The sequence below is a fragment of the Ctenopharyngodon idella genome, chromosome 20 (assembly GCF_019924925.1).
Source record: "Ctenopharyngodon idella isolate HZGC_01 chromosome 20, HZGC01, whole genome shotgun sequence".
Lineage (NCBI taxonomy): Eukaryota > Metazoa > Chordata > Actinopteri > Cypriniformes > Xenocyprididae > Ctenopharyngodon > Ctenopharyngodon idella.
This window is the reverse complement of record NC_067239.1, coordinates 7,768,062-7,786,267: the sequence shown is the minus strand read 5'-3', so window position 1 is coordinate 7,786,267 and position 18,206 is coordinate 7,768,062.

Below are 18,206 nucleotides of genomic sequence, written 5' to 3'. Positions count from 1 at the left end.
CAAACGATGTGTCTCTAAGCAACACTATTTGTGACAGTCTTTTGACTATCAACACTAGCCTTAGCAATGCCCAACTTCCTTCAATCTAATCAATTCCTAAGGATGAAATCAAATCAACACTGGGTTCGAAGGCAGCTGACTTTGTTGCCTCACCATTTGTAGTGGTGTCCGAAACCATAGTGGACATTATCGAGTACACTCATTTAATCTCATAATGCACTGCAATAATGAGTGTACAACCAGTGCATGCTCAACGGCTAGAGAATATCTAGTCTCAGCCTCAGATGTCACGCTCATGGACCGTTGGCTGAACGTCTGATGCATATGGCACACTTAACTGGAAACACTTCAGGATTTTCAAAGTCATCATCTGGTTGGTTGAATTCTACAGTATGTCCAGGAGATGTGTGTGTCGCATTCTTTAACGGTCTGCCTGGAAACAAATGCTGTGACTAGGGTTGCCAACTTCTGGAAAGGAAATTAAGGGACAATCGTGGTTCTTTATAGGAAAGTAAGGGACAGAATAAGGGACACTCAAAATATTTATACTGTACCACACAATGAGTGTCATTTCAGTATCTGCAGTTAAGTATGTGTATAAAAGATGTATAAAAGGTTCTCAGACATAAACACATTTGGGTAATTTCGTGTCAAAATCAACCAAATATCAGAAACTTTCCCTGCTCAAATTTTTTATTTATTTATTTATTTTTTCCTGAAGAAAGACAAACATAAATGAAGAAGAAAAGCCAAAATATTAAATGTAATGGATGTATATTTACTGAGTAATCCAGTATTTTGTAGAGGGGAGGTCAGATTACAGGGTGGTAAAATGACTTTAGAACAACATCATTTTATTTTTACACAGAGATTGTCTATTAGTAAAATCTGTTGACTTTAGCAATCTTTGTTGCATTATATGCCAACATTTCAAAAATTCAAAAAGCACTTGTGTTTTTCACCCAAAGATTTTATTTCTGTAACTCATATTACAGATATCTTAATATCCTTTTAGATTCTAATTCTTAACAAACTTTTCTGCATCTTATTTTTTAAGGCCCAACATGGTTAATTTCCAGAGATAGGGATCTCAAAGCACCTCCATGAGTAAACTGGTACACATTTTCAAAGGTCGCACATTTTTCTGAAGAACAAATAATGTTGAAACTAGAAATGTATCTCGTTTTTTCTATCAACACAATTGAACATACCTGTCTGAGTGCCATAAATAGTATTTTTCCAAAGTCTGTGTGCCTGTAATTCTAAAAGTATTAAAGATATCTCAATATCTGTCTATATTCTCATTCTTAATAAACTTTTCTTTTTGTAATCTTCATTGGCCCTATAATATGGTTCAATCCCATAGATATAATGTGGCTCCATGTTCAAATTGTTGAATTTTACCCATTTTCTCTATAGCTACACTAACGGATATTAAACATCAACCTCTATTCAAAACCATAAACTTAAAAAATAAATAAATAAATAAAATAATAAAAAAAAAATGGTCAGGAAGTTAGACCTTCATAGATGGCATAAAAATTGAAAGCATAATAACTGAACATCTTTGAAATTTCAGCCAATAAAGCATTTTTTTTTTTTTTTTAAACAATGGCACTTAAAAGTTTGAACTAAATGTTGTTGCAACCATATACAAATTCATATTTGTCAATTAAAGAGAAGTAGAGAACTTAGAAAATTAGCCTAGTGTGGGCTGCTTTTGGTGCGTGAGACTTTATTATTTTGTGTTTCAATAATGAGGTCCAAGAATAGCCTATGCTACAAGTTAGGCTACTTAAATGAGTGTAACATGTTTCTCTATTTAACAACATTAGCAATAGGGAGATTGCATGTTTTCTTGCGTGGCGGTCACCGTGATTTTGCCAAGCAAGACATGTTCCTGGATCAACATCTTTGTTGATCCTGGAACAACATTCCAATTAACCAATCAGATTTGAGGGACAAGTTTACCGTTTATGTCAAGTTTAGGCTTACAACCAGGGTTAGGTGCTTCTACATCAAGTTTATTCACCTATCTTTCCCCTCTGATTTTAGGGATAAGTTATGGGTAGGATTAGGTTTAGGTGTAGGAACAGGGTTAAGACTACATTTTCAGACTGGAATGTTGTTCCAGGATCAACAAAATATGTTGGTCACTGGCTGCATCCAAAACTGCATACTTCCCCACTATAGGTGAAAAACAGTATGTGACAAAAGTAGTATGTCTGAATTCACAGTACTCATCAGAGAGTAGGCAAAAAGTACTCGGATGACCTACTACTTCCGGTGAGATTCTTAAGTGCACATATGATGGACACTTTACTATTCCATGAGGCCACGGGAGAGGATTTGTGAATGGCAGTGAAACAACACAACTGATGCTGGTAGGTCACATGATAATGACAGCATGGCGAATGTAGCTAGTACATCCGGATTACATTCTACACACACTGATACTATAGAACAGGGGTTTCCAACCCTGCTCCTGGAGAGCTACCGTCCTGCAGACTTCAGTTCCAACCCTGCTCCAACACACCTGTTTGTAATTATCAAGAAACCCTGAACACCTTAGCTGTGTCCCAATTCAGGGGCTACGCACTTCGGAGTGCATGAAAGGGGTGGGGCTTTGGAGTGGAGGGTTGCCAGGTCTGCGCAACAAAACCATCCCAAAAGTAGCGTAATCACAGCAGAAGTGTAAAAGTGTCCCAATCCCAGACGTGGCAACAATGAGCCGAGCGTCGTTACATGGCTAGCGGCTGTGTGACAGACAGTTGACTGTTGACATTTGTGTGTGCATTTTAAAGTTTTATGATTTCATTGGGTTTTGACATGCTTCACTGCCGGCGATGACGGGACACTGGACCTAAAGTCTAAATTTAAAGTAGCCTACAGTACTTTAGGATTTTATTCAACTGCACTCCATCTCAGAGACAAATATTGTATTTATGAAAAACTGACGTTTTGGACATCACGGATATTACAGTTTGATTTAGATATTACATATTGGTGAAACTGGGGCATTGCTTACATTTATGTGAACTCCTGTCGTCATCGACGCGCAATGAATTGCGGGATAGTGTAGACCGCGAAGTGTCTTGAGAGGGGCGCTTCATTCGACGGGGAAACGGAGAGGGAGCACTTGAAGTCGCTCTCGAATTACGGTAGTCCTCCTCGCGCCGCATCGCACTTCAAAGGCTGCTCCCCCCACCCCCCCATTTCCCCCCCCATGCATTTCCACTGTCCACTGCTTATCAACAGGTTTGCAGGGCTGACTCAATCGACAGCTGCCATGTAACAGAAAGGGGAAAGAAAATAAATTAATTCTCAAATCAAACCATAAAATATTTGAACATACAAAACAGATCTATGGTCCATTCAAATTTTGTCTTGGTCATCATAGCATTAAAATTCTTGCCTGTTACAATTAGTCATGCTCAGCAGGTATATTTTAAGATATGTCAGTGCAAGTTTCTTTTAGTTAAAACAACTGACACAGTTAACATTTCATTTGACAAAAAACAAACAAGGTTAACTAATAGTTGCTAACGATATAAAACTACATTACATAGTTCAACCATACATATTTTGGTCCAGTGTCCCGTCGTCGCTGGCAGTGAAGCATGTCAAAACCCAATAGAAAGTCATAAAACTTTAAAATGCACACACAGACGTTAACTGTCAGCGGTCTGTCACACAGCCGCTAGCCATGTAATGACGCTCGGCTCATTGTTGCCACGTCTGGGATTGGGACACTTTTACACTTGTGCTGTGATTACGCTACTTTTGGGATGGTTTTGTTGCGCAGACCTGGCAACCCCCCGCTCCAAAGCCCCACCCCTTTCATGCACTCCGAAGTGCGTAGACCCTGAATTGGGACACAGCTCTTGATTAGCTGGTTCAGGTGTGTTTGATTGGGGTTGGAGCTGAAATCTGCAGGATGGTAGCTCTCCAGGAGCAGGGTTGGACAACCCTGCTATAGAACATACATTTGTAGCGGCCGTGAAGTACTTATTCAAAATAAGTACATACTCAAGAAAGAATGCAATTTCAGACACTGCCACTGACTTGTTGCTTTACCCTTGAAAAGGAGTAAGGGGGAATGCTTAGGTAGCTAGCTTGAAGCCAGAGGGGCTGTCGGTAAGAACAGGTCCAGTCTAGTCAAATCAGGTATAGGAGTCTTTATTGCACATCCAAGCAGGTATTGTGTGTATATGTGCATGTGTCTGCGTGTGGTTTCTACAAAGGAACAGAGAAATACAGAATTTTAGTTTACCAATAAACAATGGTAAATCAGTACAAGGCAAGTACAAATATCCCATTGAATTCACAGGCAATGAAGTAATATAAACAATACATGAGGCTATCTACTCATGCTATAAGCTAACTAAAGCACATGCCTAAACAGGAAATAAAACAAGCATGAAAATAAAGACTTTAGGCCAAACTTAAGTCATACCAAATAATCTTTGAATATCAAACAAAAGCACTTACATGGTCAATTACGCACACGCAGGAAAAACAAAGAAAAGAGTAAGACTCAGTCCTCTGCACAGTACAGCCACATGCAACAGAAAAGGAAAGCTGTGGGCACAGGTGCAGCTAATAAAGCCTGAGAGAGTCCTAATTGGTTTGAGATTGGGTGGGTGGAGCTTGGGGCTAACAGGGAAATGAACAAGCTATGAGGGGTGTGGCACTTGCCTTGAGGCTGCAGCTTAGGGACACAAAACTTATGTAGCCCTGCTACTTTTCAGGGCTGCGCTTGTTGTGCGTTTGGTTTGTATTTCCACAGCATGAAGGTAAGATCTTACAGATTTATGAATAAACCACTCGTTTTAAAATCTTCCCGGTCTACTGACATTTGTTATGACATTTGCTTTAAACATTACAATGCTCATAACTTTCGTTAACTCTACAATAAGTAAATCCACTTCACCACTTCTTAATCCACTTCTAATTACTCTTTGACAGCGATGCCATAAGGATCTACCAAAAATGTAATTTCAAAGACAAAATTCTAAAGATGGCTGCTCGCTTTTTCTGGCGCATAAGCAGTGCTTGAACATACCGGCACTTCTGACTTGTTGCATGTACGGAAACCCGCCACGCCTTCCCTTCTTCAGGAACGCGTTTTGAACTGAGCACCGGGAGCATAGTCTATGATCGGGAGTACCGGCACTTTTAATTTTTCCAATTCAAGCACTGCGCATAAGGTATAACCCAATGACTTATGCGTCTACATTTCCATCTTGAATGCGTAACGTCGTAATAATGAGAGAGTCACTAAATATTCAATGCGCAAAAAAAAAAAAAGTGATGAAAGGGCCCTCGCACCCGGGTCCACCGCCACCTGGTGGCCTTAGGAAAAGGGCCACACTTCCTGCTGCCAACAGATGGCACTTTGACTATAACTGAATATTGCCATGTGAAATTTGGAGCAAATTGGACATTGTATGCCTGAGTTACAGTAACTTCCTGTTTCGTGGCATTAATCGCATTCTTTAGCATTTAGCCAAATGTTGCATGATTTAACGTGTTTTAGCATGTTTGGCACTTCATGGCATATACAAATTATGTTTCTGGGAGTGAATTACAGTGCATGCCATTTCCTGTTGCCCACAGGTACGTGGCGCTATGACTGTAACTGAATGTTGCCATGTAGATGTCTTCAGGACAGGACTCTAATAAAATGTAAAGTTTGGGGCGGATCGGACATTGTATGCCCGAGTTTCACCAACTTCCTGTTTCATGGCAAAACATCAAAATTTGTCAGGCCGCTACGGACACGCCCTTCAGCGAAAACTCTAGATCTTCGCAATTTAACGTCGCAAAGGCCTTTACTGTAGATTAGACTGACCAAATATGATTATCTGTTTAAAGCTCTAGGAGGAGTTCGTTAAAGTACAACATCTGGAAATGGCAAAAACTGCAAAAATTTTGCAGAGAAAATTCAAAATATCTCACTTCCTGTTGGGTTTTCAGATTTTGCACCCAGGGGCATTTGAAGGTAGGCTATTGGGCTTTACATGTGTCTACCGAATTTCATTGTCCGTGAAACGTAGTGCAAAGGGCGCTTAATTTTGTAGGTGGCGCTATCGAGCCATTTTGCCACATCTAATTCTGAAACCCAATTCACTGACGCGTGTGCAAAGTTTCATGAGTTTTCGAGCATGTTTAAGCCCTCAAAAATGCGATTCATTTTGGAGAAGAAGAAGAATTGACTGAGCAATTACAATAGGGTCCTCACACCATCAGTGTGAAAAAGAAGAAGAAGAAAAATGAACAAATGGAGTAATACAGTGGAAAGTCCTAGTGTGTTTGAGCAACACATAAGCACTCTTGGAACGCTGCTTACCGGAAGTAGTATAACATTCTTCAGAACGTCATTTTTTGTGCTCCACAAAAGAAAGATATAAGGGTGAGTAAATACTGACGGAACTTTAAATAACAAACCCTTTAAATCATCATTGCTTTAATAACAATCCCTTAACTAATCAGAAGAGGGCACTATGAGACTAAAGTATGTTTGTGCCATTAATCCAAAAGCCTTAATATCGCCATAGGCCACTCTATTTTTTCAAAAAGAGTACATTTAATGGAAAATCCTTCGTATTTAGTGAAATGTTTTAAATCAGAATTGTAATGATATTCCAAAGAGCGAATATAACCAAAATTATAACACAAGGGGCCAACGTCCCTTCCTAGCCCCTCGAAACATTTGTCCGTTCTCTTTCAGTTGGGCAACAGACTGCCTCTCTTTATGAGCTCTGCCTGTCCTCCAGTTTCCATGGATACTTCAGCACTGACTCCAGGAGAAGTGAGTGGGCTCAGTATGTTTGAGACATAATTAATGACAATGGATTACAGTCAGTGAGCGCCCTGAGCTCCTGCAAAAGAAGCTTAACCTCACATACACTATAATTAGTGTTCATGAAAGAGGACTAAACATAAAACATAGACTCACAGTTCTGGCTGAATTGCACTATCCTTTCAGTCAGAGGTGATATTTCTGCGGCTGAGGTGATGTGTGTATGTGCCAGTTTGCACGTTCTGGGTATTGGGAGAAGTGTGGCTGCGACACGCGTGGGTGTAATAGCATTAGAAAGTCATGCTTGGGAGCTTGGATATTTCAGAGTGTAACTGAGACTGTATGTGAAACATGAATTTTGGTGTTATTGGTGATGTTGATACAGCGTATGTTGCATTTAAAATGGTCACGATTTCATATGTTGATTATAAATCATTTTTAGATTTGTACTAGCTCAACTTATTGTAGACGTTATTAAAAATATGCAAACTAAAAACTGATTCAAATGATCCAGTTCTCAAATCTGAATGCCAAGTGGATTTTTAGTGAGGAAACATCTTGAAACAGATGAAATACTATTTCTGTGAGCCCTTGAATATTGAGTATGTTTACACTGTAAGCCAAACCCACAGATTGAGCAGACTAGTGTTTTTCCCTCGCATTTTCTGTAATGTAATGTAATGAAATGCATTCAGGTCAGACCAACCCTCGTCTTGCCTGTGGGACTCCCAGAGCACAATGGTTTCCAGGTCAACAGGAACTAGAACCAGTAGTCAGAAAAACACCATGACAGCATGTCTTTCACAGTGAAGCATTTAAAAGATTCATAAAAGTATGATTGACAGCTCTAGTTTCACCCACTCTGTGAGTTCTCCTGAATTATATTTAAATCTGTCCCAGTGCGACGCATTGACTATGCTGCTTCATGGCTTCTACAAAAACATCATGCCTGGTCCAATAAGGCCATCTCTCCGCTGTGATCCAAAGCACCAAGCCCCACCCATCTGGGAAAGCCTGTCTTCTGTCTGTTATTTTCCACACGTTTTCCATTTGCTTGTGCAACACGTTTCTAGGTAAAGGCAATGCTGAAAGGTATAGAGCTCCTGTGGGGGTAATGATTTACTGTTTTAATTCTCTCTTCATCACTGGTTCCCACAACATTACTTGTAATGATTCAGCCTGTGTTTCTGAAGAACACACAGTATGACGAGAGATAAGCAGTACACTACACTGTAAAAAGTAATACGCTCTATCTACTTAATAAAATTGTGGCAACAGATTACAAGCAATATTATTAATTAAATTCAACATATAAGAATTGAGTTAGAATTAATCAAATTAATTCCTTAAAAGTAAACCATTTAAAATGTGTAAAATTTGCAAACACCATTGCAAAAACTACAAACTGACATAAAAAGCAAAGAGTGAAACTGCCTAACTAAATGAAACACTGATCACAATAACAGGTGACCAACCATTTTCAATAAAATCAACATCAACATCTAAACCTCTGTTGATTCATGTGTTTGTCTTTCCTTCAGTGATTCTACTTGTTATCATCATCTTCAATGTTGACAATAAAAATTAAAGAGTTCTTAATTCATCTTTGATGTCTGTCTGTTATTCAGATATTTTTGTTTAAATTTTACTTGTTTTAAATGGTTGACATTTAAGGAATTAATTTCATTAATTCTAACTCAATTCTATTTGTTGAATTTAATTAATAATATTGCTTGTAATCTGTTGCCAAAATTTTATGGAGTAGATATAGCATATTACTTTTTACAGTGTAACAGAATAACCTGGGATTTTTTTTCTTTTTTTCTCCCAATTTATAGGGCTTAGTTATCACACTATGGAAGCTTGTTTCTGCCATGGAATAAAAAATACAAAAGGTAATTGCGACTTTTTGTCTCACAATTCAGTTTTTTTCTTTCTTTTTTCTTGCAATTGCGAGTTTACATCTTGCAATTGTGACTTTTTTATCTCAGATTTGTGAGATAAAAACAATTCTGAGCAAATTCTCACAATTCGGAGAAATTAACTGAACTGCGAGGAAAAGTCAGAAATTGCTCGTTTATATCTCATAATTCTGACTTTTTTTTCCCCCAAATTGTGACATATAAACTCACAATTACGAGTTACGAGTCCAATTCTGAAAAAAAAAAAAAAAAAAAAAAAAATCAGCTTACAATTCTGACATTTTCTCACAATTGCGAGTTTATATCTCACAATTCTGAGAAAAAAGTCGCAATAGCAAGAAAAAAGTCAGAATTGTGAGATTACCAATTACCTTTTTTATTTTTATTCAGAGGCGGAAACAAGCTTCCATATGATACAGATTAAAGCATAAGAAACTTTAAATAAAAAAACTGTCCTCGTATAATGCAGAACATTTCAAGCTGTTTTTCATTGTCAAATCAGCATTTATTTCAGTAAAAATGTTAATGAAAATATTTCTAATTTTCTTCTTTAATGTCCTCTGTAACAATGGATACACTAAGGAGTTGAGTCAGAATTCTTTCAGTGTTTTTCAGAAATGCCAGCTTCCATTACATGAACAACACCTCCTTATTTAGTACACATTTTGGGCAAAAATTAGAATTTTTTTCCCAAACTAATAAATAGTGTGCATATATGTACACACACACACACACACACACTACACTACTGTTAGGGGTCAGTAAGATTTTTTTCAAAACAACCGCATTTATTTGAAATAGATTTTTTGTAAGATTTAAATAATGTCTGAACTCGAAAAGTCACTAATTTTGGACTGATTTTGTTCAATTTAATGTATCTTTGCTGAATAAAACTGTTCATTTCTTTCAAAAACATACTTTTCTGCTTTTACAACCCCAAAGAAACATTTAAAAAAGGCAATTAAATTTAATTTTTTAGCCATATTTTCTTAGTTAAATCCCCCAGCCAGGTCTTCAAAGAAAAACAAATGTATTCTCTGAGGGACAAATGGAATTGCTGGGCCCCAAAAAGATAAGATCTCTTCAGACTAACCAAAGGTAAAACTCCAAAGGGTAGAGCAGTTTGTCAGATGAAGAAAATGTACAGATTGTCAACACTTAGATTTGAGTAAATAAAGGTGATGTTATGAACAGTGCACTGCAGAGAGCAAATTGTACAAGTGAAGAATATTCAGTCATTTTTAGAATTTGGGAACTGAATCCCAGTCCAGGATCCTAGACCTGCCTCTTTCAGCGTATCTCCTAGGCTATCAGGGATTCCTGATGGTGAACGATCGGACTGTCTGTTGGAGTAAACAGAGAACGCATTTCTGCCGAGCCATCACCAATTATCTCTGCTTGTGCTGATGTAACAGGAATCAATTTCACAGCTACGACCTCCCAAGGGTCCTATCACCTCATCGTCTTCCTGTCAGAGAATGTGGGGCTAAATTTGCCTCTGGCACCATCAGAATATCGAGAGATTATTAAAGGCATTCATCATAGGAGAATCTAAAACTGTCCGCTTATTATGAAGTACAGTTCATATAATAGAAATCCACAGCACTTGTGGGATAAAAAGTCCCCTTTGCTTGGGCTCTTCCCACACTTGGCAGTGAGAAGGAGTCCAGAAGGTGTTGTTTGCATGAACGTGTGCAAAAGGCTGGGCTTGTAGCACAGCACCAGGGGGAACTCAAGAGAATGCCCTCAAGCCAAGGCTATATTTAGTAATGTCCACAGCAGTAAGTAGCACCATGGGCTTGGGGTAGTTCTGGGTAACTATGGCAGGTATCTTAAGGCTACAGCCTGCAACTAAATACAGTAGTTACATTTTGTGACCATGTTTCCTGCCAATGCAACATTGTTTTTTGAGGTCTAATGACAAAAAAGTCAGTGCTGGATATATCAGTTATTTGCAGGGACAGTTTACGAGCCACTGACAATGCTGACAGGCTGATGGCACCATGAAAATTGTGCACAGTCCCAAAACCTTTAATAGCAACCGTGTTTTTTTTTTTTCTTTTGTTTTCCTGTAGCTCAAACAGTAGAGTATGGAGCTAGCAATGCTAAGGTCATGGGTTCAATTCCCAGGGAATGCAAGAACTGATAAAAAATGTAAATGTGTACCTTGAATGCAATGTAAGTCTCTTTGGATAAAAGCGTTGACCAAATGCGTAAATGTAATGTCAAAGAAGGAAGGGATTTTTATGCACTCAATAGCCTACAGAAGCTTTGAATGTAGCGCTCAATTACGACGCTCAAAGTTCAATGCAAAGGGAGATATTTTCTTTTACAGAAATCGCTTTTTAAGGACTACAACAAACGGCTGGTACGGACTACAACAAGCTTCTTCCTGGGTTGGTGACAAACCCTAAAATTTATAAAAATCCTGCACCCAGAAACATGAACAAAGGGGGTGAGGCCATGTTGGGCTGCTTTAGAGAAGAGGAAGAGTTGTTGTAGTATAGTGTTGTTGCCATGCTGTCATTTTACGCCGGACTGCTTCAAAAACGAGGGTCAATTCAACGCTGGATTTGCACAAAATATTAACATGATGGCACATGCTAGTCGATGAGTTGAATCAACTCCACAACAACTACATAAATTTATCCACTAACCATTCAGAAACATCCAGTTGCATTCTAAATGTTGTAACTTCTTCTTGAGTCTCTCCATCAGTGTCTGACTCTGGATTGAACAATGTAAAGCTGAACACCGTTACTGACAATCGTAATTTTGGCTGCGTGACATTTTCCAGCATTGTTGTTGTTGAGCAACCGAAGCACAAGCTGTTAAAGCTCTGCCCTCTTTTGGAAAGCGGGCCTGGAGCAGCAGCTCATTTGCATTTAAAGGGACACACACAAAAATGGCATGTTTTAGCTCACACCCAAATAGGGGCAAATTTGACGAGCTATAATAAATGATCTGTGGGTTATTTTGAGCTGAAACTTCACAGACACATCCCAGACTTATGTTACCAGAGACTTATATTACATCTTTTGAAAAAGGCATAATAGGTCCCCTTTAACTTTTGTAAATGGGCAGAATACAGTTGCAAGAAAAAGTATGTGAACCACTTGCAGAATCTGAAAATGTTAATAATTTTAACAAAATAAGGGAGATAATACAAAATGCATGTTATTTTTATTTAGTACTGTCCTGAGTAAAATATTTTACATAAAAGATGTTTACATATCATCCACAAGACAAAAAAAATAGCTGAATTTATTAAAATAACCCCATTCATAAGTATGTGAACCATTGATTCTTAATACTGTGTGTGGTTACCTGAATGATCTACGACTGTTTTTTTGTTTTGTGATGGTTGTTGATGAGTCCCTTGTTTGTTCTGAGCAGTTAAACTGAGCTCTGTTCTTCAGAAAAAATCTCCAGGTCCTGCAGATTCTTCAATTTTCCAGCATTTTTTGCATATTTGAACCCTTTACAGCAGTGACTGAATGATTTTGAGATCCGTCTTTTCACACTGAGGACAACTGAGGGACTCCAACACAACTTTTAAAAAAGGTTCAAACATTCACTGATGCTCCAAAAAAAAAACATGATGCATTAATAGATGGGGGGTGAAAAAGGAATTTGAAGATCAAGGTAAATTGTATTTAATTTGTATTCTGGGAAACATGCAAGTATTTTCTGTTGCTTCCAAAGGGCAGTACTAAATGAAAAAAAAAAAAAAAAAATGATATTCAAGCGAAATAAGAAAAATTTGGACCTCTTCATCCTGTTCAAAAGTTTTCACCCCCCAACTCTTAATGCATCGTGTTTCCTTCTGAAGCATCAGTGAATGTTTGAACCTTTTTTAATAGTTGTGTTTGAGTCCCTCAGTTGTCCTCCATGTGAAAAGATGGATCTCAAAAGCATTCAATCACTGTTGTAAAGGGTTCAAATATGCAAAAGATGGTGGAAAACTGAAGAGTTTTTTGGGACCTGGAGATTTTTTCTGAAGAACAGAGCTCAGTTTAACTGCTCAGAATAAACAAGGAACTTGTGAACAGCCATCACAAAAAAAAACAAAACAAAAAAAAAAAAAAAACAGTTGTAGATCATCCAGGTAACCACACACAGTATTAAGAATCAATGGTTCACAAACTTTTAAACTGGGTCATTTTAATAAATTCAGCTATTTTTTTGTCTTATGGATTATATGTAAACATCTTTTATGTAAAATATCTTACTCAGGACAGTACTAAATAAAAAATAACATGCATTTTGTATGATCTCTCTTATTTTGTTAAAATTTTGCACATTTTCACAGATTCTGCAAGTGGTTCACATATTTTTTCTTGCAACTGTATATGCATTGCTGCCAGTGAGAATAAGTTTCTTTGAAGCCTATAAGGGGAAAAAGTGTTGGAACCAAATATAAGATGGGTGGAAAAATTATGACAATCTCATGGCAATTTGTAACTATTTTACATTTTGCAAAATTGGTGACTAATTCATATGAATTCATATAATCTCATTTGTACGTTTTGGTACGATCTGTTTACACCCTGGTGAGGTTCTGTTTAAGAGTAGGGTCAAGGGTGGTTGACCATGATTACTTTTTTCCTAAAAATAGTTTGTTTTTGTACGATTCACAAATTTATACAGAATCGCCACCTTGTAAAATAGTTTCATTTTTCCATGAGATCAGGTTGAAAAATTATGTTAATGCCTAGTTCTGTCATAAAAAACTAGATGGCGCAGGCTGATGGGTCCTTACGCAAACCGATGATATTCACAGCGTTAACTACTTGGCACAAACTGGTTGGTTCATGTCGCATCTGCAGCCAATGAGCTTGCTGCTCACAGCATTTAAATGTCTGGTTAGCATTACCTATAGCAGTTTGCAACACACTTTTAGAGTTCCTCCGAAACCCTCCACCTTCCACAGCTCAACCTGTATAGATCTGGTGTAGTTATATATATGCTATTTATGTAGCAGCATTATGTCTTACATACGCACTGAATATCAGCATACGTATGTATGCATCAGCATACAGCATACTTGCTCTTCAGCAGCAGCAGCAATAATAAACAGCAGCAGCAGTATAGCAGATTCTTCATTGTCATATCCATTACCATGCTAAAAATATTCCTGATAGAAATGGTTTTATGTTCACTCATTTGAAGTTAGTAATTTGGTTTTGTGGTGATATTGAGAATTATGAAATCTATAAGGTTTTGGTTTCAGTTTATAACATTTTAGAGCTAGTTACATTTTGTGTGTGTGTGTGTGTGTGTGTGTGTGTGTGTGTAGCTTCTCCAACAATGGTTATAGTAATGATGTAGGGTGTAGAAAGAGTCAGCAGTGATCAGCACCACTTTTACTGTGTTCTTTCTTCTGTAACAGTTCTGCTCAATAAAATCAAAATTACTCATGAACAGGCCCTCTGTAATCATCTAGCTGGTTTAGCACCATTATTTCCCTTACTCCATTCTCGTTTCCAAACCTCCTCTAGTCCTCTGCCCCTCTCATTTGGATAAATATTCACTATTACTATTAAGCTTCAAGTCTATGTAAACTAAAGACACAGGGCAGTAAAAGTAATTTGCGTGGTGGTTAAGATAAAATGTACCGAAGGCATGTGAGGCACAGCAGAGGGGGTGGTTTGTTCAGATCATTTGTTCAGACTGCATCTGGGGTGTTTTTGCTTGAGAAACTTCACAGATGTAACATCACAGAGGGCCATCTTTTATTGGGTTGAACTTTTGGCACAATTATTTGCCACACAAGCAGCCTAATTAAAACTAGTCATCAGTGACTCATCACTTCACCGTCAAACAGTGGAGGGAGGAACGGTCAATAATGTGTAATGGTGATATTATCTGGAAATAATGAATTTCTATTTACACGCCTAAACAACAAACAATCTCATTCTTCTGTGACAGATGCCCATATATTTGATGAAAACGTTAAACTCTCAGACATAAAAATGGGTCTGTGTGCGGTTATATGGTTATCTGAGATCAATGTGCGGTAGAAAGCATTGACCTGGAAGAAAGAAGTTCGAAAAAAAAAAAAAAACCCCACCCAGTCTGTTGTGCTATCAATAGATGTCCTAATTAAGGGCAAACTTCTAAAGCAATTTCTCTCATGACCTGACAAACACATCACTTCATAAAATTTGCTAATTTGATCTGCATGTGCTAGATTAGCTTTGGTATATTTGTTGAATACAGACTTCTCAAAATCCAGGCCATATATACTTGAATACATCTCTTCTATGATAAGGATGTTTTTACTTTCTGAATTTAAATTTTGATATCCTTTGGTGGCATAAAGTCAGAAATGTCAGTGGAACACAGCGGCAGATAAGAAGGGGCAAGGATCCAATTGCAGTAAAGTTTACTTTAGAAAACACATAAACAGAGTAGACCCAAGCATGGGGTGCAGATACAGGAAGTCCGAACAAGGAACATAACATAAATCAAAACAAGGCTGAAGAAATAATTTTTTTTTTTTAAAAACACTCAGGAGATAACAAGGGGCTAACAAGGAACAGGTGAAGGTGATTAATCGTCATGGAAACAAACAAGAGTAACTACAGTATGGCAAGAAACAAGGTTAGCTATGTGAAAAAAATGGAAACAGGAATAAATCACAGGGTAAGACACTACATGCTTCCGAATCAAATACTTCCCTAATTTATAGTATGTGAAAAACGGTATGCCAAAAGAGTAGTAATTCTGAATACATAGTATTCGAAAAACAGTAGACAAAAAAGTACCTGGATGACCTACTACTTCATCCGAGATTCTGAAGTGCGCATTCGATGGACACTTTACTATCCCATGAGGCCGCAGGTGAGGATTTATGAATGGAAGTGAAGCGACACAACTGATATTGGTAGGTCATGTGACAGTAACAACATGGTGGATGTAGTACATCTGAATTTCATTCATACCATATTCATACTATACAGAACATACTTTTTAACAGTCACAAAGTAAATTTAAATTCAAATGTAGTACCTACTCAGACAGTATGCAATTTTGGACGCAGCGACTGAAACAAGGGGAGCAGAAAATACACTTCAAAATAAAAGTCCTACAACACAAAACCAGGGAAACAAGACAGGAATGTAACACAAATCCTCTTAAAAATTGAAGTATGAGCAGTTTTGTTGAAATTTGCTACTGTTAATATTTAAAACACAAATCAAAGTCATGTGGCGCAACCAACATGCAGAAGAAAAAATAAATAAAACAGGAAATGATATCACAGAGAGGACTCCTACAGACCCTCATGACTATTTTAATAAGTATCCTAAAATATCAGATTATTTCAACTTTTTTATGACAAGGCAAGGTTAGTTCAGATTGCAAAATGCTATGGAAGATTGTTTTTGCCACTGAATAAAAAATAAAAAAAGGTAATTGTGACTTTTATCTCACAATTCTGACTTTTTTCTCGCAATTGCAAGTTTACATCTCGCAATTCTGATTTTTTTCTTAGAATTGCGTGATATAAACACAATTGCGAGTTATAGTCAGAACTGTGTGACATAAACTCGCAATTGCGAGACATAAAGTCAGAATTGCGTGATATAAAGTTGCAATTGCGTGGTAATAAAGTCAGACTTGTGAGATATAAACACACAATTGCGAGTTATTAAGTCTTTTTTTCTCAGAATTGTGTTTATATCACATTTCTGACATTATAACACGCAATTGCGACTTTATATCACACAATTCTGACTATATAACTTGCAATTCTGACTGTATGACTCACAATTGTGAGTTATGAAGTCAGAATTGCAAGAAAAAACTCAGAACTGTCAGAACTGTCAGAAAGTCAGAACTGCGAGTTGCAAATGTAACTATTTCTCACAATTGTGAGTTTATAACTCACAATTCTGACTTTATTTCTTGCAATTGTGAGTTTATATCTCGAAATTCTGACAATATAACTCACAGTTGTGAGTTTATATTTCACAGTTTTTAGAAAAGATGTCAGAATTGCGAGACGTAAACTTGCAATTGTGAGAAAAAAGTCAGAATTGTGAGATAAAAATTCGCAATTATCTTTTTTTTATTTTTTATTCAGTGACGGAAACAAGCTTCCATAAAATGTTGCATGGGCTGTCTCTCTAAAACAAATAAATAAATAAACAGAATGACATTATCTGTATGAATTAATAATTTATGATGTTTGTCAAAGATACTTATTTGTATAAAATAAATAAAAATAAATGTGTACAAAAATAATAATGTTTTTTTTTTTTTTTTTTTTAAATATATATATAAAGATGTGTACTCTCACATGTGTTCAAGCTGTAAGGAATTTTTTTTTTTTTTTTAATTGACAGTTGGACCACTTGACATTTGCAGAATCATTCAAATGAAACCTTTCTTGAAAATGGTATAAAAGTTTTTTTTTTTTTTTTCAAATCAAATGTAAACAACAAGAAGAGTACATTTCTAAGAACATTTCAATTATTTATCGTGAACCAAAATACTGTATTCATAACAGTGTGTATGATAGTGTCTCCTTTTTTTTAGTTAAATAAAACCGGATTCTGATCTGTCTGAGACTGCACTTCTATATACATTGCAGCCAGGGGACTGAGTGATTCTGTGGCCTAAATATTGAGTTTTTCCCAGCCACTAATGCAGACGGTGGGCAGTGATTGGGGCTAAATGCTTTAAAAACTGGGTTTCGTGCTCATTAATTGTCTAGGCATCAGATCCTGTGGACATTTCCTACCTTCTGCTTAGACTAACAGGAGTTTCATGGGGTGATGGATCCTGCGTGCAACATGTACAACCAGCTCCAGTTAAGGAGAAGATCATGCAGCTCCACGACCTCCTCCAACTCGTCCACCTCGCCTCAGACCTTTTATTCGTCTCGAGGATGTGTAGGTTGGTATCTTGCAGCCGGACACACCAGCTGGAAGTCATGCAGCCTCACCTCCAGTCCCAGTGGAAGGAGCACCAGCACCAGCAGCAGTCCACGGGCCTCTAGCTGGGATAGTATGAGCTCAGAGGCAACCACCTGCCTAAAGCTCAACACCAACAGATGCCATGAAGCAGAGCAGCGTTGTGACCAACCAAGAGGCCGTAGCCCCCTTAGAGAACTCAGGTCCAAAGCAGGGAACTGCCAGCAGGGGGCAGTATTGACCATTGGGGAGGAAGGGAAAGGCTCCAGTAGGGGTGTCAACGTGACCTCTGGTCCGGCCCTGTCACATCTAGCTGTGTTACAGCATCAACTGGAGCTAAAAATCGAAGCCAAATTGAGGTTCTCGCAGTTCTTGGATGAAGTGAGCAGCCGAGTCCTTTGCCCTACCAACCCGTTCGTGTTGTCCAGGCAAACGGAGTCCTCTAGGTCTAGCTCTTCCATCTCCAGTCACAGTAATAGCAAGTCCAGGACTCCAGACCCCCAACAGCAGCCAGAGGACGTGGATTTTTCTCAAAGCCCAGGTCAGGTGCAGAACATC